This window comes from Bufo bufo, chromosome 9 (genome assembly GCF_905171765.1).
Source record: "Bufo bufo chromosome 9, aBufBuf1.1, whole genome shotgun sequence".
Taxonomy (NCBI): domain Eukaryota; kingdom Metazoa; phylum Chordata; class Amphibia; order Anura; family Bufonidae; genus Bufo; species Bufo bufo.
The window spans coordinates 21,826,694-21,852,697 of record NC_053397.1 but is presented as its reverse complement, the minus strand read 5'-3'; the positions used below and the strand labels follow the sequence as shown (position 1 = coordinate 21,852,697).

Below are 26,004 nucleotides of genomic sequence, written 5' to 3'. Positions count from 1 at the left end.
CTGATCAAAGGCTCTGGACCTCAGAGACAACACATGAGCGGCTTAGGGACAACTCTGTGAAAGTTGTTGAGTGGCCCTGCCAGAGCCCTGACTTGAACCCAATGGAACATCTCTGGAGAGACCTGAAAATGGCTGTCAACCGATGGTCCCCATCAACCTGACAGAGCTGGAGAGGATCTTCAGAGAAGAATGGCAGAAAATCCCCAAATCCAAGTGTAGAAACCTTGTGGCATCATCTTCAAGAAGACTGGAGGCTGCAATCACTGCCAAAGGGACTATGGCTATAGGGAGGGGGTTGATATTTACATTCCATTAGTCCCTATTATTTACTTATCCCCCCTCCCCTGCAGAATTTTAATAGTAGACATACTAGAAAATTCAATAAACGTTGAAATCATTGAAAATTAACTTATGTACATTTATGTACAGAACTGTTGAAAAAGGTGGGTTGAAGGGAAAATGTGAATAGTGCCTTAAAGAGGACCTTTCACCGATTTTTACCCTATGAACTAAGTATACAGACATGTAGAGCGGCGCCCGGGGATCTCACTGCACTTACTATTAACCCCGGGCGCCGCTCCGTTCTCCTGCTATGCCCTCTGGTATCTCCGCTCACTAAGTTATAGTAGGCGGAGATTCCAGTCCCTAAGTTATGGTAGGCGGAGTCTGCCCTTGTTCTTCTGTAGCGCTGGCCAATTGCATTGCAGAGCTCACAGCCTGGGAGAAAATAACCTCCCAGGCTGTGATCTCTGCGCTGCGATTGGCCAGCGCTAGAGCAGAACAAGGGCAGACTCCGCCTACCATAACTTAGGGATTGGAATCTCAGCCTACTATAACTTAGTGAGCGGAGATACCGGAGGGCATAGCAGGAGAACGGAGCGGCGCCCCGGGGTTAATAGTAAGTGCAGTGAGATCCCCGGGCGCCGCTCTACATGTCTGTATAGTTAGTTCATAGGGTAATAAGGTCCTCTTTAAATTTGAGTGGTGTTGTAACCCTGCTATTCCATTGATGAATGAACTGCCAACTCGGTGTTACCATTCTCCTTGTCAAAAGTGCTGTGTCCGCACATAGCCCACCTCCCAACTGGTAACACTAAGTTATCCATTTATTCATACATTATTTTTTTTTTTTGAGGAATAAGAGAGTCAACACACAATGCAGTTCTGCAGAAGATGCTGCAGAATTCTTATTTCATGGGGAACTGAAGTAATTAGTAATTCAGGCAGAAGAGCTGCCAGGTTGTCAATAAATGATATTATCACTGGCAGCATCTGGCTGCCACTAGGGGGAGCTAAAGTGCATAATGTTTTAATGTTGAGTGCAATGGATACACGGTATCTTGCAAGCTCCCGCTAGTGGTGGCTTCAAGAAGCTACAATCTTGTCTTTTAAATCTATGTCTAAGCGAAGGATTTGGAGCAATGCATCAGAGTAAATAGTACTCCATCCCCTGTAATGTGCACAATCATTTCAACTATTTTTTTAAATATCTTTCAAGGGTGGAGAATCACTTTTAATTTGTTTTTCCTTTGTGGGTTAACCGTAAAACTATCAAACCAAAATCTTGTTTTCCTTAGTTAGAAAACAGCTGCACGTGGGGGAGAGGTGGGGTCCTTCCAGTCCTAAATATACAGCCTGTTTCATCTATCTGTACAGTTATAACCAGGCAATGTCCTCGGTATTAATCCTAATTTGGGTGATTACATTTTGTTTGTTTTTTACACCTTTTTGTTGGTTGATGTACAAAGCCACAGAATACTATGGGGCTATATCGATAATAAATTATCCGGTATTAGTTGGGTACATTACAATGATTACAAAGTTGCTGAGAGCCATACGACGCAAGACACGTGCAACGACTGCAGTTTCGTCACAGGGGCGGACGTTGGAAACGTTGGAAAGAAACGTAATAAAATGGAGAAAAGTTGCCATCAATGATCATATACGACAGCCAACAGCTTGGGAAGGAGGGGGGGGGGAATACAGGAGGCAACAAAAATACAAAAAGTGGTGGGAGGAGAACGAGACCTCCAGAAAATAAACAGGGTATACAGTTTCAAAGGCTGCAGACACAGACATCTCATTGTTCAAGCCAATTATCAGTGGAAAATAATAACACCAGATGGATTCGAAGTCAGTGACTTTTCATATTCACTTCAACAGATGATGAAATGCGAGATCCAGCTAAAAAAAAATAAAAAGAGGCAAAAACATTGTTCAGTAAAGAACTCTGTACTCCATATGGGGACCTTGGAAGGCAGCTGATTATCGTCTTAAAACACAGACTTTACTCCACGTCTCAAGGACTTATCAGATACTTTGGGTGCTAGGACACAGATATTTGAAGGCTAGGCTCATTTAAAAAAAAAAAAAAAGTGAGTAAATACAAATCTATTTCGACACGTGCGAAAATCAAGTGTGTGCAAGTGTGTGCTTTTAGTCATTTCTTATGAAACCTGCACGACGTAAACATGCAGAACAAGAGAAAAAACAGCACGCTTCAATCTGCATTTTTGTGCCTGCCTGCTAACCTATAGCATTAAACGGATAGTATAAACAACTATGCTTTTCATCATTTTGCTTGTAATTTTATTTCTGAATTTTTGATTTGAACAAAAATAAAAAAATTGAATACATCGATGCGAAAACAAAAAAAAATTGGAAAAACTACAAAACAAGATAAAAAGTTGTCTGGAACTTTGAGAAAGTTTATAGAATATCTATACCTATCAACATTCAGAATCTCAAATTGCGAGGCATTATAAGATATTCCCAATGTTCCAAAGGGGTTGCGCACCCAAAACTGCTTGGAAATGCCCCTTTTTCTGAAGTTTGGTTCGCAATACAGTCGCCAAAAATTGGGACTGTTGGCAAAAAAGGAGAACATGATACAAGACAAGAATAATTTGACCCTATTAAAAAGGGATGTCGGTGGCAATGGTTTTATTTTCATAAGAAAGGGGCAAAATGGGTTAAAAAATAAAATAAAAATTCCTCAAGATCTCCACTTCTGCTGACCTCCGTTTTATGGTCTAGTCTAGACACACAGGAAATGGCACAATATACCTGCTGGCTGAGGCCAGTGATAGGCACTTTCTCTGTGTATTATCACTGGACCAGGAAGCGGAGACCAGGACGTGAGCAGAGGGAATTGGGTCGTTGAGCATGGTTTCTGTTATTTGTTTTGATCCCATTCTGCCCTTTTTCTAAAAAGTTTCAGTCTGCCGAAAAACCCCTTCAAAAGGGTTTTCTCATCTGAGACAATGGGGGCATATCGCTAGGATATGCCCCCATTGTCTGATAGGTGCGGATCCCACCGCTGGTACCCGTACCTATCTCCTAAACGGAGCCCCGAAAGTAGTGGAGGGCGCACTGCGCATGCGCAGCGACCCTCCATTCATTTTTATGGGACCACCGAAAATAGCCGAGCGCTGGCTATTTCTGTCGGGCCCATAGAAGTGAATGGGAGCGGAGGCCGATCATGCGTGGCGCGCTCCCATTTACTTCTATGGGGAGAGCCTTTGGTGGTGGCCGGATCGGAGTCCTCCAGCCACCACTTTGCCCACTACATTTTCGATATAGGTGGGACCCGCACCTTTTTTTAGGATTGGATAACCCCTTTAAAGGTGCATATCCATCATATAAAATTATGTCCAAAATCTGCCATTATTTTATAGTTCTGACCTCTGGGACCTCAACCAATCCTGAGAATGAAGGGGCCATAGAGCTGGAGTACCGCCAAATCCCTATGTTTTCCCTGTACAGTGCCCCTGGCATGGAACTACAGCCCATCCCACTCCACCATGGCACTGCTATCAGACCAACACAATGAAGGTGAAGCACCACTATACCAGAGCTGTGGCCTCAGGAACTGTGGAGATCCCAGAGGTCAGACCCTCACCCACTGTAAAGTGACGGCAATTTAATTCCTGCAGCTTATTATTATTATTTATTATTAAAGCGCCATTCTTTCCTTGGAGCTGTACATATGATCAGGGGTGAACATACATAATACAATTACAATGAGCATGAACAAGACAAGTTACAAACTGGTACAGAAGAAGAGAGGACCCTGCCTACAAAGGCTTACAATCTACGAGGGATGGAAGAAGGATATAGTAGGTGAAGGTAAAGCTGGTCATGGTGGTATCACGGCAGCAGGGTTACTGTAGGATGTAGTCTTATCTGAAGAGGTGGGTCTTCAGGTTTCTTTTGAAGGATTCCACGGTAGGTGAGCTTAATTTTTGGAGACCAACCGTCCAGAAATTTCTGGACAATCCATGAAATTAGGTGAATTTTTTTTCTGTGTCCATGAAAAAAATATAGATGTGTCAACGGGACTGGAGGTTCTTGACTAGATTATTTTGGTGGTAATTATCATCATTTGAGCTATATATATGGATTACTTATAACCTTTATCATTCATTCTGGTTGTTCAGAAAAAAAGAAAAAATTCTGGTTGGCAACCATGACCGCAACTCAAAATTGCATTGAGAAATGGTCTTCTAGAAAGGTGCTGCTCACACAGTGGGCACTGGATATTTACTAGATGATGGAACCTAAAATCTGTCTCAGAAAATCCGATCTTCATACAGGGGTGATCTTCTCAAAGCGCTGGTCTTCTGGAGACGTTTCGCTGTATATATTAATTTCTATACATAGCAATGCCTGTGGTGACCTTAGTTGAGTCTTCTGTGGACGAAACCTATGAAACGTATTTGAGAACAAAGGCGGAATTTACAGCAATTGCCCTAAAAATTTCAATTAAAAAATTGTGTTTTGTACGGTTATGCTAATAAATAGTAAATTATTGCAGTTTTTATTTAAAAAAATTGCACAAGAATTCATTTCATTTTATAATCATTTCTCATCTTTCTAGATTATTCTGGTCTCATTACGTTGAAAGAGTCTTCGTCAGAAAGGATTTACAAAAAAACAAAACAGAACGATTCTTCTATATTTTTCATATTTTCCGGTCTATTTTTTTAAATTTATTAATCATCTCCAAAAGGAAAACCCCTTTAATATTTGTTACATGAGACCGTAAAAGTTCTCATGGCCATCATGGTCTATGACGGGCTCACTGGATCATCAGATTATCTGACAACTTCAGAAAATGTCCTATTAGTTTAGCGATTGGCTCATGGACCGGACGGGGAAGGTCAATGACGAGTCTCGGTATTGATAAGTAAATATACTGACTTACGAATAAGTTTCGTTACAGCAACAGAGGAAATCGCATTCTGGGAAGTCAAATTTTCTGCTAGAAGTGAAAAACAATACAATTCACAAATGTGGGTGATGTTGACATATGACTTAATTGCTGATTGCTAACGTGTAATAAACCACCTACTTTAACACAGATATCTCCCACTCGCGCTCGGAGCGTATGAAAATCGAATGAATCAGGTATTGAGTGGTGAGTTTGGCCGGAAAAAAAAACCTATGTAATTTAGATCACTAAAAAAATATCATAGGATGAGTGTTACTTACTTAAACTAATAAACTAACCGGAAAATAATGAATCGTGAGACATTACCACAACAGCGACCAAAGCAAGAAACAAAGATGTTTGTGTGGCGGAAAAAATAAAGACCGCGTAATAGGTCATATAAGTCATATGTAACCACTTGCGTCTAATAAGTTGGGAAATACAGAGAGCACAGGGGCTCAATAATGAAAAAGGAATGGAGCCACACCTCATGCCCACTTAACACCACCAACCACCCCCTGTCTGGTCACAGGAGAGTCTAGCTCTTCATCTTCCTTCACCTCTTACCATCCCATGTAGAAGAGAAAGGAGCCCTCTATTAATCAGGTGGGCAACAACTTAAAAGGGTTTTCGGATTAAGGAGGGGGGGGGTCCGACACCCTGCACCCCCACCAATCAGCTGTTTTAGGAAGCTGTTGCATGACCTCCTTGCAGTTTACCAAGCACAAAGCTGTCCATTGGCTATTCCTATTGACTTAAATGGGACTGAGCTTTGAAAGATGAACTTGACGTCACTGGCCAGGGAAATGGCCACAGCATTCATCGGCCTCTTCAAACAGTTGATCAGTGGGGTTGTTGGGAGGTGGACCCTTTTCCGATCTGATATTGATGACCTGTCCGGAGGTTAGGCCATCAGTATCAAAGTCCAAAAATAGGAATTACAACATTGGGAGATAATATGAGATAGATAGATAGATAGATAGATAGATAGATAGATAGATAGATAGATAGATAGATATGATAGTCCAGTAAGAGTAATGAAACTTCGCTGTCTGGAGATTAAATAACATTCTTTTTAATTTACTTATTTTGGGAGTGCCGAGGAATTTTTTCCTTTTTGTCTTTTTAGATAGATAGATATGATATGATATGATAGATAGATAATAGCGACATTTCGGCCCTATCACGGGACCTTTCTCAAGCATTTCCTGATATTCTACTTAGACTTTGGATAAAGGACTTATATCCTGACACCAGCCTTTGTATATTTATTAGGGAGTGTTGCTGTTTTCTTAGGAGAGACAGATAAAAAGACAAAAATGGGCAGATCTCTTCAAAACATACCAAAATAAAGGTATTTTTATTCACCCAAAAATGGTGGCAATGTTTCAGCTCAATCCCTTTTTTGGCTTGAAAAAAGGCTCTAATGTTGAGCTAAAAAATGGTACAACCAAGAACAAGGAAGGATAAAGGAAAGGATTATTCTTATTTCCAGTTGTGTTTTGGTCTCAATTTTACAGTTTGTATTTTGCACTAATGGTACCGTCTTGGTGAAGAATTTGCTTCAATGTATTTCAGTAAAAAAGAAATGGGGGGTATTATCTCTCCTTCTCATTTGCATACCTTCTTGATAAAAAGTAAAGAAAGAAAGAAAGATGGATTCACAGACAGAATGATAGATAAGCGATAAATAGATTCATAGAAATATACATAATAAACATCTAATTTTTATTATTAGTTCAGTCAAAAACAGTTCAAGGTTTGGTATTTATTTTAAACCAAAAGCACTAAAAGCATGAGTAGTTTACAATCCAAGTAAACATCAACCATATAAACAAACATATAGTGACTACTCAGTCTAAAGACAATTCCCCCAACTCGTCCCCACCCCAGACACATCCTACACAAGTGCCACAAACCCCTTCAAGTATCACTTTTGCTTCCTGTTCAACACATTTCAAAACAAGGTCTTTTGATGCAGAGAACTGGTTTTACACATTGTTTTATGTGCGAGGTGAAGGTTAAGAAGAATAAAATGTGCATTTTTTTGCATGTTGGTCAACTGAGTCATTAGCTAACATGTTTAGGTGGGAATTACTTGAAAACCACAACAAGTTGTCACGTCTTATCATTGTTAGTCACTGTGCTGTGAACCAAGACATAAGCCCCAACAAGTCGTTTTACTTGGGGTGAAGTGGGGGTAGGCTTTCTAAACAAGCACACATTCTTCCATTGGATGTGCCTGGCACTGCAGCTCATTCAAAAATGCTAAAAAAATATTCTTCATAGCAACACACTCCTCTACAAACAGAAATGTCCCAGCATTCTGTGGAACCACTGTGTCAACCAACAGCTTTGACTTTGGGGTACTCCTAAGGGTGTTATCCTGGCGGTCCCCTGGTATTCACCCTTTAACCCCTATACAAGGATCTAGACTTCGCTGCAGGGGAACCACCACCAGGAACAGGCCAAGGTCAGGGTTGGTGGTAAAAGGGCTATATGGAAAATGGTCCGAAGTCAGGGCAGCTAGCAAAGAGTCAATACAGAGGCTAGGTACAGGTCAGGTCAGGCAGCAGAGGGTCAGAGTACAGTAAACGGGCAGAAGTCAATACACAGGCAGTCAACAGTATACAGCACACTTTTTCAGGGACCGATTTGCTTAGGCAGCTTCCTACAGGGGAAGATGCCTTAAGCACTCCAGGACTGCCAGTCATGGGCTGGTGAAGATTACTTGTACAGGAGGACAGACCAAGCCTGCAGCCTGCGTGGAAGGGCAGAGCAGACCCAGCGGCTGGATCAGCCGGGAAGAATGCAGTGAAGCAGGTTCAGTCTGCCACAAGTTGCTGGTGAAGCATGTGCCAAACGAGGACATATATATTTCATTATCTTAAAACAAAGAATATTTTTCAATATTTACAGTAGACTGGGATATCCCCTGTCCAAATTAACTACTAAAGGGCTTTTGTAACCATTTTTTATACCTTCAGAGCATCTAAAATACAAAAATTAACGAACTTTGTAAATAGTCTTCATTAAAATTATCCAACCATATTTTTATACAGCCCCTATTTTGAACTATGTATCTCCACGGTTACAGACAACAAACTTTGTGTAGTCTGGTCATGTTACTCAATTCCCACTGTCCCCTCCTCTACAGCCATACTCATTTTTACTAACAATTTATAGTATAAAGCTACAATCTATATTAGAAAGTCTCACCCATTCTGGCTAAAAAAAAACTTTTAAAAGAAATTTACATAAGGCCTCATGCACAACGGCTTTGTTGGGCAACCGTGGCCGTATTGCGGCCCGCAAAGAGCGGGTTGGCATTCCACGGCCGCCAGCTGTGTGCACCCCGCATCACGGATGCAGACCCATTCACTTGAATGGGTCCGCAATTCCGGAGATGCGGAACGGAGTCACGGAACGGAACACCGGAAGCACTACGGACTGCTTCCGTGGTGTTTCTTCTCGTGGTTCCGCACCGCAAAAAAATCTGACATGTCATATTTTTTTAGCGGTGCGGACATACCACGGACCTATTCAAGTTGAATGGGTCCGGCCCGCTGCACGGATGTTGCCCGTGCATTGGGGACCGCAATTGCAGCCCCAATGCACAGAACGGCCGCACAACAGCCACGTGCATGAGGCCTAAATCACATCTTTTCTTAACCTATAAAACAGGACTGCTGGTAAGTAAGCTCATGGTTTACCTATATTTTATGGTTACATTGCATCTGTCTTCATACATATTTATCTCACCTTTAAAATTCTACTGGTTGCCCTTGGAAACAGACAACAATATCTCCACTCTGTAGTCAGACATGTGTGTACTTAGTCATATCATTTATGGCAACAAGAAACCCGAAATCAAACCCTGTAAGTAAAGCTGACTTATAGTCAGTTCAGTAGCCAAAGCAGCTAGCCGGCCAATATATTACAAAGTGTGAGCTTGTTCCATGCTCTCTAGAATACACTTTATTTAAACAACCATGGAGAACAAACTCTCAAGAGAAACAGGTGTGATTTTACATGATAGTAACTACCTTGCTTCTTCCCCACAACATGTTTATAAGCAGAGCACACGGATGTCTACTCTTTGCAACAGCGGTCAAGCATGCTTGATTAGATCTGACATGGGGGGGGGGGGGGGGATTTGACTGTAGGAAGGTTTCCTACAGCACAAAGTAAATCATGGACATCCAGAAGACTTGGTGCATGACTAATCAAACCAATATTTGTTTTAGTAAACGTTCCCTAGAAGATACTGCAAAAAGTAGCCATCCACATCCTATGACGGACATAAAAAAGTAACAAGTGGAACAAGCTTTACAAATAAACAGGGGTGTACAATATTATAACTAAAGAAAAAAAAAATACAAAAAAAATCACAGCATTTATATGTATACTTATTTCCTATAAATTTATCTAAAGGATCTAGCAATTTCCCCTCTTCCTCTTTTTTTCAGATCTCTGGCTGTAAAGCAACTGGCTGCAGCAGGAGCCCTTCCCCATTCCAACTGGGAAATTGAATACTTGTTGCCAGGTTTTCCCACAGATTACAGATAATTGCTTGGAAATCCTAGAAGGTGGACATTTGGTGATCAATATGGTAAAATTGCCAAGAGACTTTCTATAACCTAGTGATTGTCCAAGGTTGATAATCCCTTTAAGTTGGTCAAAAGAAGCCCTTCACTGTCTACTACAGTCTTCATTATGGTGCAGGAGGCACAGGCTATAGTAAAGATACTCCCATAGGTCATAGTACATACCTCCCAACTTTTTTGATGTTCAAAGAGGGACATTTATGGTTCATTGTGTGAAAGATCTAGTTTTGCGCAAGCGAGAGCAAAAAAGGTCGCAAAAGCCCTATTTTGCGACTTTTTGGAGTGAAGGTATGATAAATCAGGGCCATAGGATTTCAACATGTCAAAACTTTTTGTTTTGTTCTCACTGAAAATAAGCCACCACTAGAAGTTTCTGATAGTGGCTTCTCTTCTACCTACTGAAAACAAATGCATGCTCAGATGCTGTCAGACATTCGGCCATCAGCTATCTATCCAAGGTATATGGCCACCTTTATAAAAAACAGGAGCAATGATAAGCTGACACAAGAAGACCCAATGCAGGACATCCAGCAATCAGTGATCTGCGGGAGAACCTGGCAGCAAGTATTCAATTTCCCTGCAGTGCCACCACTGGAAGAATTAAGTATTACACCGTTCTCCTTAAAATCAATGTGTGGTCCATGTAACATACAGATGTGTGAGGTCCTCCTGAGTGAGAGACCCTCTTTGTAGATGATTTCTGCTCCAATTGATAGGTGACGATCCTGAATGTGGAGCCCTCCGTACAAGCTCAGAAGTCTCTAATAAGCTCTTTAAATATGGGCTAAACCAGACATCTCCTTGAATGAATGAACTACTTTCCCAATCACGTGTACAATGTTATTACAATATCCACTACAGGAGACTGCTGCATATATTTAGGAAGCTTAGATAAAAGCCTGAACATACAATACAAAAACCCTTCATAAATCTGCCTGCAAATGTGAGCTACAAAAACAGGTACAAAAACCAGCAACAATTTTGTTTCTTTTTTCCCACCATCAATTAGTCCTCCAAAATAAACAGTGTCTCCCCGACTTCCACACAGTCCTGTGGGGAATCGGCAAGTCTAGATTTATGCTTTGTTATTGAAGGGATGATCACACAGCAGGTTCAGGAGACAGAATATGCTGTAAGAATGTCTACATAAAAAGTAACTGGATGGCTGGAACATATTTCTTTTTTTTTTCAATTGACCCCCAAGCCTATTTAATGCTTACAAAATGTAGTAAAACGCAGGGATGTATGTATGGCACCCAATACCAAAATGTACTCTTCCATTGGTTACCTTATACGACAGTTCGGGTGGACAATTCCCAAAGCTTGTTCTCCAACCCAACTACTCATGCTTTGTTGCTAGAAGCCTTCCCTAAGTCCGGATTCTTCTCCCATGTTTGCAAATATTCATTTAAACATAACTCACAACACAGTCTGACACTTGGTGTTCTGTAGAGATGACTTCTCATCAGTCATCTCATGATCAACACAATGACAGGTATCAACTATATATCTGTAGCTAACAAAGTATCCACCATTCAGAAATAGTGATGAGCGAAGTTTACAAAAATTCGATTTGGCTAATTTCACAAAGAAATTTGCTTCGTGAGGAATTACTTCGTCACGAAGCGCATTTCTTTGTAAGTAGCGGGCGCACTGAAGGGGAATGGCAATTGTGTCATCCCTGTCATTGAACACCTCAGATGCCACGTTCATTGCTGATTGCTGCATCTGAGATGAAAAATGAGGGCTTTCAGGGGTTAATCAGTAAAAAATTAATAACAATAATATTCACCTTATTGATTTGAGAGCGAAGAGGCCGCCGCGGCCATCTTGGTTGAAGTCACCTGGCAGACGATTTTGCGTGAGATCTTCAATCAAGATGGCCACTGCACCCACTTCGCGCTCAAATGGATGAGGTGAGTATGACTTTATTTTTTACCGCCATTTCAGGCAAAATTGATTTGTTACCATGAAGCACAAGGAAATTCGGCTTCAAGGGGAATTTAATTTTCCCGGAAATTCGGATCGAAGTCCACTAAACCCTATTCACAATAGATGATGGTCCTTTCATAAACATCAATAAGACATCTAGTCTACTGCTGGAAAATCTGTGAATGTTTTAAGAGCAGCTCAGGTAAGATGGCCGCCCCCATATTTATTTACAGAAAATACAATTAAAAAAAATCTACAATCAGAAAACAAAAACAGATTAGACAGAAGGAATATGTATAACTGTTTGGTGTTAATTAGTAAATAAAATATACAGTAAGTGATACATTGCCTTTAAGATCTAGAAATAGCTTGTCAGAGAGCTCATCACCAGGTTTGGCATTTGCTATTTTCTCAGGAACCACTAGAGTATATTACCAACCCTTAAACAGTCAAACTGAGAAAATCTAAAACCACAAGTTATCCAAAAAATCAATAAAAACATGAGATGGGCAGTCATCGAGTGCTTTATGCAAAGACTAATGATTATTAAGAATTAATCACTTGACGTTCTGTCAAAGGAATCATCGTTTCAATATCTGTGAGTGTTTCAATATGTTTCATTTCAATAATCATTGTGGCAAAAAGCAGAAGTCAACTTAAAAAAAAAAAGAAAAAACACTTTGCATAAGACCAGTTCACTAAAAGAGGGGGATCCCCGAGGCTTCTCAGTATGAGTTTCACTCATCTGCTGATTTGGTAAGAATTATACAGAAGGTGAGCGGCTCTCTTATGGAAATGTAACCTACTACTAGTTTATGATGACCCTGGGACTAATTCAATGACAATTTTTTTTGAAAGGGTAAAAAAAAAAATACAAAATAATTCCCACTGTAATGACTTATGGGGGTACCCATAAAGGGGTTTTCCGAGACTTTACTACTGGATAGGTCATCAGTGTCTGATCGGTGGGGGTCCGTCAACCGTGACCCCCGCCATTCGCAGTAGCAACACAGCCTTATCGCAGCTTTCCCTAGGCCAGTGACATCACATTCATCGGTCACATGGCCCAGGTGCAGCTCAGCTCCATTGAAGTGAATGGGGCTGAACTGCGATAACAAGTACAGACGCTATACAATAGACAGTGCTGTGCTTGGTCAGCAGGGAGAAGGCTGTGGCCCTACTGCGAGCGCCGGTGTCTTCTCAGATGATCGGCAGGGGTCCTGGGTAGAGAGGAGTGAAGTTTAGAAAACTTTGATTCTGCTGCCTCCCCGAATTTCTCTAAGAAATTTCCTTTGTGATGAATTACTTAATTTCTTTTTGAGTAGCGGGTGCAATGATGGGGAACAGCGACTGCGCCGCCCCCCGTCATTGAACCCCTCAGATGCTGTGTTCATCGCTGACCGCAGCATCTGAGATAAAAAAATGGTCAGCATGGTGACATCATACGTCATCGCGGATCTTTAAGTAAGATGGCTGTGGTGGCCTATTCACGCTCAAATGGATGCGGTGAGTATGATTTATTTATTTTTGCCGCTATTTCAGTTAAAATTGATTCGTTACCATGAAGCACGAGGAAATTCGGCTTTGCTGCAAATACATTTTTTACTGAAATTCAGATCGAAATCAACCTCGGATACTTCGATTTACTCATCACTCCTCCTGGGTATCGGACCCCAAACGATCAGATACTGATGAACTATCCAGAGGGTAGCTTATCAGTTGTAAAGTAGAAAAACCCTTTTAACACAATAAGAACATCATTTTTTCATCATAGTATTAACAAAGTATCTGCTGGTGGCACTGCACTCACCATTGTCCCACTATTTGAGGAAGGCATGGGCGCCACATCACTCACCCTCCTGATGTTGCCCAATGGCCAGTCCCTGCCAGTCTTCCTCTGGCAGAGTCTTTCGCCGCAGTCCTCGGTCTCCAGACCTGTGCTTGGTTGCTAGGTCTCTTTATCTGTCCTGTAGGGTGCACACACCCGGCTCTTAAAAGGCCAGCAAACCTGCTGCATTTTCATCGGCAATTTGCTGAACATCTGTGGGTTCTTAAGACTCCTTTCAACTGGGAAAGGTGCCTGAGCAATAGGTTTCCTAGTTCGTTAGCTACCAGTGAAGTTGTGCTCTTCTGAGTGTCTGCCCATGTATCAAGCCTCTGCCTGTGCTAGTGACTTTTACCCTCCGCTGTCCTAAGCCTTTCTCTCATATTACATAGATACATACAATGTGTCGGCAGATAAGAACCATTTGGCCCATCTAGTCTGCCCAATATACTGAATACTATGGATAGCCCCCGGCCCTATCTTATATGAAGGATGTCCTTATGCCTATCCCATGCATGCTTAAACTCCTTCACTGTATTTGCAGCTACCACTTCTGCAGGAAGGCTATTCCATGCATCCACTACTCTCTCAGTAAAGTAATACTTCCTGATATTACTTTTAAACCTTTTCCCCTCTATTGATCCATAGTTGCCTGCCCTGACCACGGACTAGTCTCTCGTATATGCACAAGCTCTGCCTGCCCTGACCTTAGCTTGTTAGCTGGCTATGAATATTACCTGACTTCTCTATGCTTTGCACCAATGTCTCTGACACCTGTGGGTCAGCTGCCAACAACATCAGGACTATTTCAAGAGATATTGGCCTGGTGGTTCCCCTGCAGCAAAGACCAGATCCCTGAATAGGAGTTAAAGGGTGAAAACCAGGAGACTGCCAGGACAACACCCTTAGCAGTGGCGTACTGCCAATATAGTCAGACCACGCCGTTGCTATGGGGCCAGCGTCACAGGGGGGCCCGGAGAGCAAGGAAGGCCCCACCCCCTATGTCTACTCTGCACAAGACACAGTTTACTGGTTGGGGTATGAGGCGGCCCGTGGCCCACCCGTTGCCGGAACTGCCTGCCGAAATCCTCTGCCACGGGTGACACTAGAGAGGCTCGTCCCCGTCTCCGCCTGCCATTGGAAGCAACAGCAGTGGTGCGGGGACAAGGAGCGGTGCAGGGAGCGGGGTAAGTATATTCCCTGTGAGGGGCCCAGCACATGAGGGGGATGTTTCTGAAATCGGATAACCCCTTTAATCTTGGTGTATTAATAGTGGAAACTCTTTTGTCAAAATTACAAAGAATTACAAAGAACCCTAAACAGAAGAAGAATGAAGAATAATTCCCGTAAACTATAATCTGTAGAAAAAAGTCAACAATTCATAGATGCATTAAAGGAGTTGTCCGGGTTCACAGCTGAATCCGGATATATCCCCATCTTCACACCTCGGGCCCCCATTATATGAGCATCATAGCATGAAATGAATCGCGCAGGGCAAAAACATTTTTTGGAGATCTGGTGACATACTGGGATCTCCATAGGGACTGCTAGGCATAGGCAGGGCAAGGAAGAGCATCGGAGAATGAAATCTCAGAGGAGCCACCTGGGTGAAAATGTGGGTATGTCCAGGTGCTGCTCTCAACCCGGACAATCCCTTTAAATTTAAAATCGCTTGGTTACCCTGGAAAACTAAAAAAATATGTCACAACGCACCTTAATGTATTGACTAAGGGCCCTTTTACTATTACAGTGACAGGTGATCAGGCCAATAATAGGGAATGAACATGCTCCCTAGGCAACAACACATTTCCCAGTGTTAACGTGATGTGCTGCCCACATAATGTAAAAGTATGGGGATGAATGATCGTAGTAATGATCATTCATCTCCCATGCACTTACCATCAGCCTGTGTAAAGGCCTCTTAAATGAGTGTTGATAAATTCATTTCATCATCAATCAGTGCTCGTTATGGTCCAAAACTGGGGGATGTAAAAGGACCTTTTCGTTTGGAAGACTGAAATCCTAAATATTAGAAAATTGTTCTCTGACTTAATAATTGACTAAACGGGTTTACATAATTGATATTAGTATGTAATAAGCATAAATAACAATAAGCATGTCCCAGAGTTCTCCTCCATTAGGACCCTTCTGTTTCTTGTTTGCCTGGGGAGAGCCTCCTTGGCAATGCTCACTGGTTCCGGGTCCCGGCTGCACTGACCTGCCTTCTCCTCTCCTCACCTTCCTAGTGGGCTGATCACTGGTGTAGTTCTGTCTCTCCAAGCATGCTGTGGCCCTTAGGGTATGCACACACACTCCATCTGGATCTTAAAGGGCTAGCACGCACACACTAATCTTCACCAGCCTATGGCTGGCCACTTTGTGGTATTTAAGGCACTGTGGGAGGGTGCCTAAGCATTAGGTTCTCTAGTCTGCTAGTGTCCTGCTAAAGCGTTCTGTTATACTCTTGCCTGCCTGTGTACTGACTTCTGTCTGTTTCCCGGATTTGAACCATTTTCTGCCTGACCTGACCTATGCCTGAACTCTGTACTGACCCCGAGCTGCCCGTCCTTACCCCTGGCTATGATAGCATGTACTCAACTTGCCCTGACCTCACCCTGTCCCTGACTATGGTTTTGACTGATTCCTCGATAATCTGAATCGTTGTCTCTTGACCCCCGTGGGTCAGCTCCAGGAGGTAGCGGCCTGGTGGTTTCCCCGCAGTGAAGCCATGTCCCTGTATAGGGGTTAAAAGGTGAAAACTAGGGGACTGGAAGGATAATGCCCTTAGGAGCAGCCGTAAGACAAATCTGTTCGGTCGACACAGTGGTTCCACACCCACTGCCGTAACACTTTTTAAATTTTTTTTATTTTAACTTTATTTCTTTCCAGTGCAAACTAACATTGTTAAATCCGTCCTTCACAAATAGGGGCAGACTACTGTATTTATACTTCTCAAATATTTAACAGAAATATACTGCGTAAAAAGAAATACAATTCTACGATACGTACAGATACCGTTGTTGCGAGTGACCCTCATGTGTAAAAATTTCCGTTGCGCTTGAAAACGGTGTTAAAACCTTTGTTAAGATATTAAGCAAATACGTCAAGCTTTATTAGCAAGTGTAATGTGGATGCAAACGAAGAGAACAAACACGGGTTCACACAGCGAAGTACGTTCCAGCGTGTGGATGCGTGGACCCCACGGTGTTAATGAAGCGTGCTCGCAGGATCGACTTATTTGTGTGGTTCTATGTCTTTGGTTTAAAAACCATTGAGGGGTTATTACCAAGTATGAGTCACACTAATTACAGAATGCAATGTGTGAAATTACACTTAATTAGTTACAATAAAGAACGCTACTCTAATGAATTAGAGAAGCAGGAAAAGTGATTAACTCAAGAAAATACACAAAAACAGCAGCGGCATCGATCCCCGCTATTAGGAGCTTCTATCAACCTCCTGGTCCAGGATGACTTCTAGGCAAAAATCCAACCGCTGCTGGGGGCAAGGCCCAAAAATATCAGGGAATCTCCTAATGTTCTTTAGGCATACTGAAAAATTTGGCTCATGCACACACCCATGGGTTTTGGTCTGCATCTGATTTGCATTATTTGCGGATCGTATGCGGACACATTCACTTCAATGGGGCCGCATCCATACAGTATGTCTGTTCCACGGCCCCGCAAATAAAAAAAGGTCACATGTCCTATACGTGTCCGTTTTGTGGACAAGGATAGGACAGTTTTACAGAGGGCAGGACATTCCGTTCCCCAAAAAGCGGAACGAATACGGCCAGTATCCGTGTTTTGCGGATCAGATAGAGGGAAGCTGCAGGTGCTGCCGCGAGAGAAATGTGGCATTACGTGGAGCTTATTCAAGGGAACCAAGAAAATATGGTTCTGCTGAGTCCTCCAGAGCTGAAGCCATTGCTTTGGTTAATAAAGGGGACCCAAGAGGAAGGATTCCCTCTTTTATGTCCACAAGACCTAATGATACAATCCCTTTAAAGGACAATTTCCATCTCAGACATTGAACGCATATCACTAGAGTATGCCAGCAATCTCAGAAAGGTGCATGTCCCACCTCTAAGGATCAGCTCCTATCTCCAGAACGACGCCCGCAAAAGTGAAGGAGAGCTGACCACGCAAGCACAACCACCCTCCTTTCACCGCCAGGGGAGTTCCCAAACTAGCTGAGCGCTGTCTCAGCTATTTCCGGCAGTCCCATTGTGGTGAATAGAGAGGTGGCCATGCATGTGCAGTGTGCTCTCTCATTAATTTCTATAGGAATTCTCAAAGTAGTTGAGAGCTCTCCTAGTCAATGCTCTCCTTACGTCCGGGGGATCCGTTCTGGAAACAGGAGCAGGTCCCAGAGGTGGACCCATCCATGAGATTTCTGGCATATTCTAGTGATAAAAAAGAATATGGAACAGGGCACTCTCAGAAATTTCGGACCATAAGGAGATGCAAGAAATGTATATTTTTATTGTTATACTAAATATTTTAAACAATGGACCTTACTATAAAACCATATATAACATATAAAATCTTGGTTAGTAACAACAGTCGATATATCTAAATAGCAGCAAAATATGATCGAATTAATAATAAGCAGTCCCAATAGCAATATAGCGATGGTATTGAAAAAAGGGCCAAACTGCAATAAATCGGAGGTCAATGTTAAATCCAATACTAACAATCGATAATGAGACTTAAAAGTTCTTCAACTTATTCCACCAAAACCAATCCGTCCTATAAATGCTAATTTTTGTTGATTTTTGTTTAAAACTCTCCTGAGCAGACCGGCGTCCCGCTACTTTCAGCTTGCAAGCGGTTAATGAGTTACCTTTAATCCGGCTTCCATCGAATCAGACTTTACCGAACCTTGGGATATTGTTGCTCACAGCGCTGTGCCAGTAATGTTGTCGCACTACGGTATCGGGAGTTATTTCTTCTAATGAAGACCACGCTGGCGGGCTGCTGTTCAACACGTGGGCCAGTGATGTCCAGGTCCCTTTCTGTGTTGGCCGTCAAATCGCGCAGGTAACTTTCGAAGATGATGGTGTCACCGCCACTTCTGTGAGAAGGTCTGGCAGACGTTCTTCTCTACCTCTTGTATGATGTTCTTTGTTTTGGTTTCACTTTCTCATCTCTTTTCCTTCTGCCAGATGTCACTTATTTAGACATAATCGTCTTCCTTTATATTCCCTCCCATACTGCCTCACTTTGCGGTTTATACTACTTCCTGGATAAAGTGTTCACTGCTGGAGGCTGCGTCTGCTCAGATAAGTCCTTCACTTTATTGTGTTTGCTTGCTGGCTTGATTCTAGGTGACCCTGACTCCATCCGTATTAAGTGCAGGGAGCCGGTGGTCGTGTCCCTTCACTATTATAGGGTTTTCAGGTGTCACACAGGCTTAGGTACGTGGGCATGCAATCGTCTACCATCGATTCTTCTCTCTGCTTCTGGTTTTCGGATGGACCCCGAGAAGGTCCGCGCTGTGCTTGATTGGGAGCTTCCTGAGAATCAGAAGGCGCTGATGCGGTTTTGGGGTTTTGCCAATTATTACAGAAAGTTCATTTTGAATTATTCCTCTGTTGTTAAGCCACTCACTGATATGACTAAAAAGGGGGTGGATTTTTCCTCATGGTCGGTAGATGCGCTTAAAGCCTTTTCTACTATTAGAGAGTTTTGCTTCCGCTCCCATTTTGGTACAACCTGATGTCTCTCTACCTTTTATTGTTGAGGTGGATGCTTCCGAGGTGGGTGTGGGTGCGGTCTTGTCTCAGGGTTCCTCTCCTGCCAAATGGCAACCGTGTGCCTTTTTCTCAAGGAAACTATCATCTGCAGAGAGAAATTACGATGTGGCAGATAGGGAGTTGTTGGCCATCAAATTAGCTTTTGAGGAATGGCGCCATTGGTTAGAGGGAGCCAGACACCCTACTACCGTGTTTACCGACCATAAGAATCTGGCCTACTTGGAATCGGCTAAGCGTCTGAACCCGAGACAGGCCAGATGGTCTTTGTTCTTTTCTAGGTTTAATTTTGTGGTTACGTTCCGCCCTGGGATTAAAAATGTGAAGGCGGATGCCCTGTCACGTTGTTTTCCGGGAGGGGGGAACTTTGAAGACCCGGGTCCCATTTTGGCTGAAGGGGTGGTCATCTCTGCTCTATATCCTGATTTGGAGGCAGAGGTTCAGGCAGCCCAGGCAGAGGCTTCTGATCTTTGGCCTCCTGGGAGGTTGTTTGTGCCTCTCGCTTTACGACACAAGGTTTTTAAGGAGCACCACGATACTGTCCTTGCTGGGCACCCGGGGAGTAGAGCCACAGTGGATCTCATTGCTCAGAGATTCTGGTAGCAGGCTCTTCGTAAGACAGTTGAGGGTTTTGTGGCAGCCTGCGAGACCTGCGCTCGTGCCAAGGTCCTTCATTCACGGCCATCGGGGTCTCTCCTCCCGTTACCCATTCCTTCCCGTCCTTGGACACATCTGTCCATGGACTTCATTACGGACCTGCCTCATTCCTCGGGGAAGACTGTGATTCTGGTGGTAGTGGACCGTTTTAGCAAAATGGCACATTTCATTCCCTTTCCTGGGTTAGCCAATGCTAAGACGCTGGCGCAAGCGTTTGTTGATCATATTGTTAAATTGCATGGCATCCCTTCAGACATCGTTTCTGATAGGGGCACGCAATTTGTTTCCAGATTCTGGAAGGCCTTCTGTTCTCGCTTGGGGGTTCGGTTGTCGTTCTCTTCCGCTTTTCACCCGCAGTCGAATGGTCAGACCGAACGTGTCAATCAGAATCTGGAGACATATCTGCGCTGTTTTGTGGCGGAGAATTAGGAGGATTGGTATTCTTTTTTGTCCCTTGCTGAGTTTGCTTTAAATATCCGTCGCCAGAAGTCCTCTGATAAGTCACCATTTTTTGGTGCATATGGGTTTCATCCGCAGTTTGGGACATTCTCTGGAGACGGGTCTTCTGGTTTACCTGATGAGGAGAGATTTTCCTCGTCTTTGTCATTTATTTGGCAAAAGATTCAGGGTAATCTGAAGAGGATGAGTGAGAGATATAAGCGTGTGGCGGATAAGAGACGTGTGCCTGGTCCGGACCTGAATGTGGGTGATCTGGTGTGGTTGTCCACAAAGAATATCAAACTGAAGGTTCCCTCCTGGAAGTTGGGTGCTAAGTTTATTGGGCCTCACAAGATCTTGTCCGTCATCAATCCCGTTGCCTTCCGTCTTGATCTTCCTCAGACTTGGAAGATCCATAATGTTTTTCACAAGTCCCTATTAAAACCTTATGTCCAACCCACTGTACCCTCCTCTTTGCCTCCTCCTCCGATTATTGTTGATGGTAATCTTTCACTTTCTCATCTCCTTTCCTTCTGCCAGGTGTCACTTATTTAGACATAATCGTCTTCCTTTATATTCCCTCTCATACTGCCTCACTTTGCGGTTTATACTACTTCCTGGATGAAGTGTTCACTGCTGGAGGCTGCGTCTGCTGTTTGCTCAGATAAGTCCTTTACTTTATTGTGTTTGCTTGCTTGCTTGATTCTAGGTGACCCTGACTCCCTCCGTATTAAGTGCAGGGAGCCGGTGGTCGTGTCCCCTCACTATTATAGGGTTTTCAGGTGTCACACAGGCTTAGGTACGTGGGCATGCAATCGTCTACCATCGAGACCCTTGTATGTGCATAGCAGTCAGGGAGAGCTCTTAGGGTTTTATAAGGCTCACCTGATAGCTCCTTAGTTTGGGATCAAGCCAATCGCTCATTTATTTATAAGTTCCAGCTATCTGCAAATCTCATCCATGACAGATGGATCCCACTTATTTCGGGTTGGTTTCGATCAATGGATTTTGATATATCTGGTCACAAATTGCGGGGGATGTGGCACCAGACATAATTCGGGGTATATACGTTCACCCCTTCCTCACCCTGTTCCATATTCTTTCTTATCTTACAATACAGCGATCTAGTGAGTGTTCTCGATTGGTAAGGAGCACCTCTTTTGGGGTTTCAGATATCCTTGTGCGACATCCAACCCTATATTATATATTCTAGTGATATGCCTATAATGTCTACGATGGGCCAACCCCTTTAAAGCAAAACTGTCCACTGAAGTCCACTGGGCTGAGTTGCAATACCTCTCAAAACCTGTGGAGAGACGTGGCACTGTTTGTGGAAGTTTTTTCTAATCGTCTAAGACCTAGTACTGCAACACTGTGGTAAGGAAAACTATTCTGTAGCTGTCATGTATCCATGTGTGATTATTCTGTTATTTTTTTAAATAAAAAATGGGTGGATGGTGGATGAATATAGCTTTTTTAAGTCACTCCATGTATACTTCTTACTGTCCAAAGTCCTTAGCTTCCTGTTTGTCTGGACTTTTAGCAAACCAGAGAGGCTTTCTTTACACTCTCTGTCAGACCATTAGTCAGACCAGGGAGGAGTCAGGGGTGGTGACTCAATTAAAGAACCAAAACTCCACTATTCTTTCCCAGTAGTGCGACTGCTCAGGACTTCTCACTTTACACTAATCCATGCACTGATCCTCTGTGGCCATGCTTATCTAACCAGAACTGTTAATTCAGTCCTCCACCTATTATTCTAATGAGGATTACCTTGAAGATAAACTCTTTCCCGTGTTTTACTCTCTCATTGAGAACTGTTATCTCTTTGTGATTACTGATACAGAAGTAATGTTAAAAAAATCCCCCCTTTCTTATGGAAGTATCCCTTTAAGGCTTGACTTTACCGGCTCCACTACTACATCAGGCAGACAGACAGACAAGCAGACAGACAGCTACCTTCATGCTTACAAATGACTTTTGTGCTTTATTAAAGTTTGGAGTGCAGCTGAAATGAACAGTGTCACAAGCAGAGGAAAAGGGAGAGGTTTCCCAGTGAAGACACAAGTTCCTGTGCTCTTCCTATCTCCAGTCCGTCCCATAGATATGCCAATGGGACCGCTGCCATAGATCTATAGTCAGTACTGGCTATTTTCTAGATTATATTCAACTAACACTTTTCTACAGGATACAAATGATCAATCACAATTAATAAATTAAATAAATTATCACGTGGAAACGGCACAAAGTGATATTCTGTAAATTGCTTTATTGTAACCTCCTGATTTACAGTCTCTATTATATGCCAGAAAATACAGGCTGTAACTCAGGATCAGTACAGGATAAGTAATGTAATATATGTACACAGTGGCTCCAACAGCAGAATAGTGAGTGCAGCTCTGGAGTATAATACAGGATGTAACTTAGGATCAGTACAGGATAAGTAATGTAATGTATGTACACAGTGACTGCACCAGCAGAATAGTGAGTGCAGCTCTGGAGTATAATACAGGATATAACTCAGGATCAGTACAGGATAAGTAATGTAATGTATGTACACAGTGACTCCTCCAGCAGAATAGTGAGTACAGCTCTGGAGTATAATACAGAATGTAACTCGGGATCAGTACAGGATAAGTAATGTAATATATGTACACAGTGACTCCTCCAGCAGAATAATGAGCGCAGCTCTGGAGTATAATACAGGATGTAACTCAGTATCAGTACATGATAAGTAATGTGTGTACACAGTGACTCCACCAGCAGAATAGTGAGTGCAGCTCTGTAGTATAATACAGGATGTAACTCAGGATCAGTACAGGATAAGTAATGTATGTACACAGTGACTGCACCAGCAGAATAGTGAGTACAGCTCTGGAGTATAATACAGGATGTAACTCAGGATCAGTACAGGATAAGTAATGTATGTACACAGTGACTGCACCAGCAGAATAGTGAGTGCAGCTCTGGAGTATAATACAGCATATAATTCAGGATCAGTACAGGATATGTAATCTTATGTATGTACACAGAGACGATACCAGCAGAACAGTGAGCGCAGCTCTGAAGTATAATACAAGATGTAACCGAGGATCAGTACAGGATAAGTAATATAATGTATGTACACAGTGACACCACCAGCAGAATAATGAGTACAGCTCTGTAGTATAATACTGGATATAACGCAGGACCAGTACAGGATAAGTAATCTTATGTATGTACACAGAGACGATACCAGCATAACAGTGAGCGCAGCTCTGAAGTATAATACAGGATGTAACTCAGGATCAGTACAGGATAAGTAATGTAATGTATATACACAGTGAATGCACCAGCAGAATAGTGAGTACAACTCTGGAGTATAATACAGGATCAGTAGAGGATAAGTAATATAATGTATTTACATTACATAGCTAAGCTGACCATATATATATTTCAGTTTTACCCGTCCTTTGTGGGTCTATTCACACAGGATAAACATATCATGTATGTGGCTGGCTATACTGTATAAGTTGGAGATATTGCTCACAGTTACGTCTATGACAACTTTAGGCTATAAACATGTTCCGTGAATTATTCCCTTCTATATTTGGCACTACTTGCGTGATTTGTACTTTGCAGAATAGAGAAGTTTTGCTTTATATGGTTTTATATAAAATGTATAAGATTTCTTACAGATTTGTATTTTTCTAACAAAGCAGTCAGAGATGAAGCATTCAATAATCAACGTCCACAACCCACTCACCTCAGAAATTTGTCATTTTCCTGGAGCAGCCTCAGTATTGGGGGATTGTCATTTCACAAACCGCAGGAATTCATGAACATTAAGGCTGTAAACGAAGTGAAAAATAACTGATCAATGAACATATATCCACTGTAAATCCATCACCACCAGTATGCTGGAGATGACACTAGACAGTTGTACAACACAGATATAAACACGTCTTAGTCTTGACCATCTTAAGATACATAGTATTACAGCAGGGATGGAGCATTCTTGGTCAGTAGACCAAACTGTCAAAGCCTGAGGAAATTTGTCCTCAATTCTGGCAAGTGAAGAACCTGAATGAACAGCTTCCACTGTATGTTCCGCACTTTAGGTTCCAAATATGTTGTAGGTTTTCCTCAATCCCAACCTATTTTCCCTTGGGGAACCCCTTTTAATTTTTCTCCTCCCTGAAAAACCACTAGAACTATGCTATGCCTACTGTAAAAGTGACAACTCTTTTATCTTGGGAACTTCTAACTTTATTTGTTGGAAACCTGGCTGGAAAACACTGCCCTAGAGGGTAATGCACAGTTCTCGAACTGGGCAACACAGTGTATGATCATTACCTTGGGGAGTGGTTTGAAGACCTTTATTTCCGAGGTACCGGTACTTGGCTTATTAACATTAAGAAACGCTCATCTACAACCCATGACTCTTCAGCTGTTGAGAAACTACAACTCCAAGAATGTCCTCGGACCAACGGTTTCGCAACAGCTGGAGATGGACAGGTTGGAGACCATTGATCTTGATCATGATTTGGTTCATATAATGCAGCATTCACCTAGAAGAGGGAGAATCATTCATGGAGTGTCTAAAGGGCCCATTGTTAGAGGCAATACATTTCAAGAGCATGAAAGAAATTTTAGCGACCCATTCAAACGGATATTGATGGCCAACCGAAAGAGAACCCCATTAAATAAGGGACTCCATCTTCTCCATTCCATTGATTGTTAACATGGCAGATCCTGCAGAGGAATGGTGTCTGGCCTAGGTTCACACTACCCATATGGATGAAGGAGTTGGGACCCATCTGTCCTAGAGCCCCATAGTAGCCATCCTTCTACAGAATGCACATCCATGCTTCTGACTGACCAAAAGTAATCACGTTGGTAGAGGTCTTTCTCTCCTTCAACCCCAAACCAAATGTAATTGATATTGGAGGTGGGGAAGTAATTGCACCCTCTAGTTTAATCTTAAGGTAGCCCTACGCTTCAGATAGCTGATTTGGCCGACCACCATCTCTCCTGACCACCGCCATACACGCGCTACATGTGTTCTGATTGGTGAGGGTGGAGTAAGCCGTTACCAGGTTTGGGCATGTTGAAATCCAACTTGCTAATCCTTATTGAGAGGCTCTCATACTCAACACATGGTTGGCCCCATCTGGCCAAAATTGGCAGATTAAGGCCAACTGCTGCTCAAGGGTTGTATGAGGTAGGAAAAAAAACAGCACCTCCCTTTTCTATGGGTTGCGTCTGGTATTACATTTCAGTTGAATGAGGCTGAGCTGCAATGCCAGGAACAGCCCACAAGCCAAGAGTGGTGCTGTTGTAAAGGTAAGAAGGTCAACAGGTTTGAGACATAAAGATGATTCAAACCTGACAGCTTCAGACACGATTAGACTCCGCTCTTATTCCTGACTCTGCATTTATCCAACAATAAATGGGCGCACAAATATTCCTCTGTATAAAATACCATAATTACACTTGGCAAGTGCTGAAAAGAACATAAAATATGGACAAGAAAGGGATCTGGGATGGGCTCCGATGCTTATACAGCGAGCTGCTGTTAATTGGGACTCATCAGATT

At 42.7% G+C, this 26,004-nt stretch overlaps 1 protein-coding gene across 4 annotated transcripts in view; it reads right to left on the bottom strand.

Annotated features, from left to right (window-relative positions):
* Positions 1-26,004, bottom strand: part of FOXP1 (forkhead box P1) — a 655,361-nt gene that overhangs the window by 424,747 nt on the left and 204,610 nt on the right. For all 4 annotated transcript variants that reach the window (XM_040408625.1, XM_040408629.1, XM_040408630.1 and 1 more), the window contains exon 3: positions 24,172-24,256. The gene's annotated coding sequence lies outside the window, so the exon portion shown is untranslated. The remainder of the gene's footprint in view (positions 1-24,171; positions 24,257-26,004) is intronic.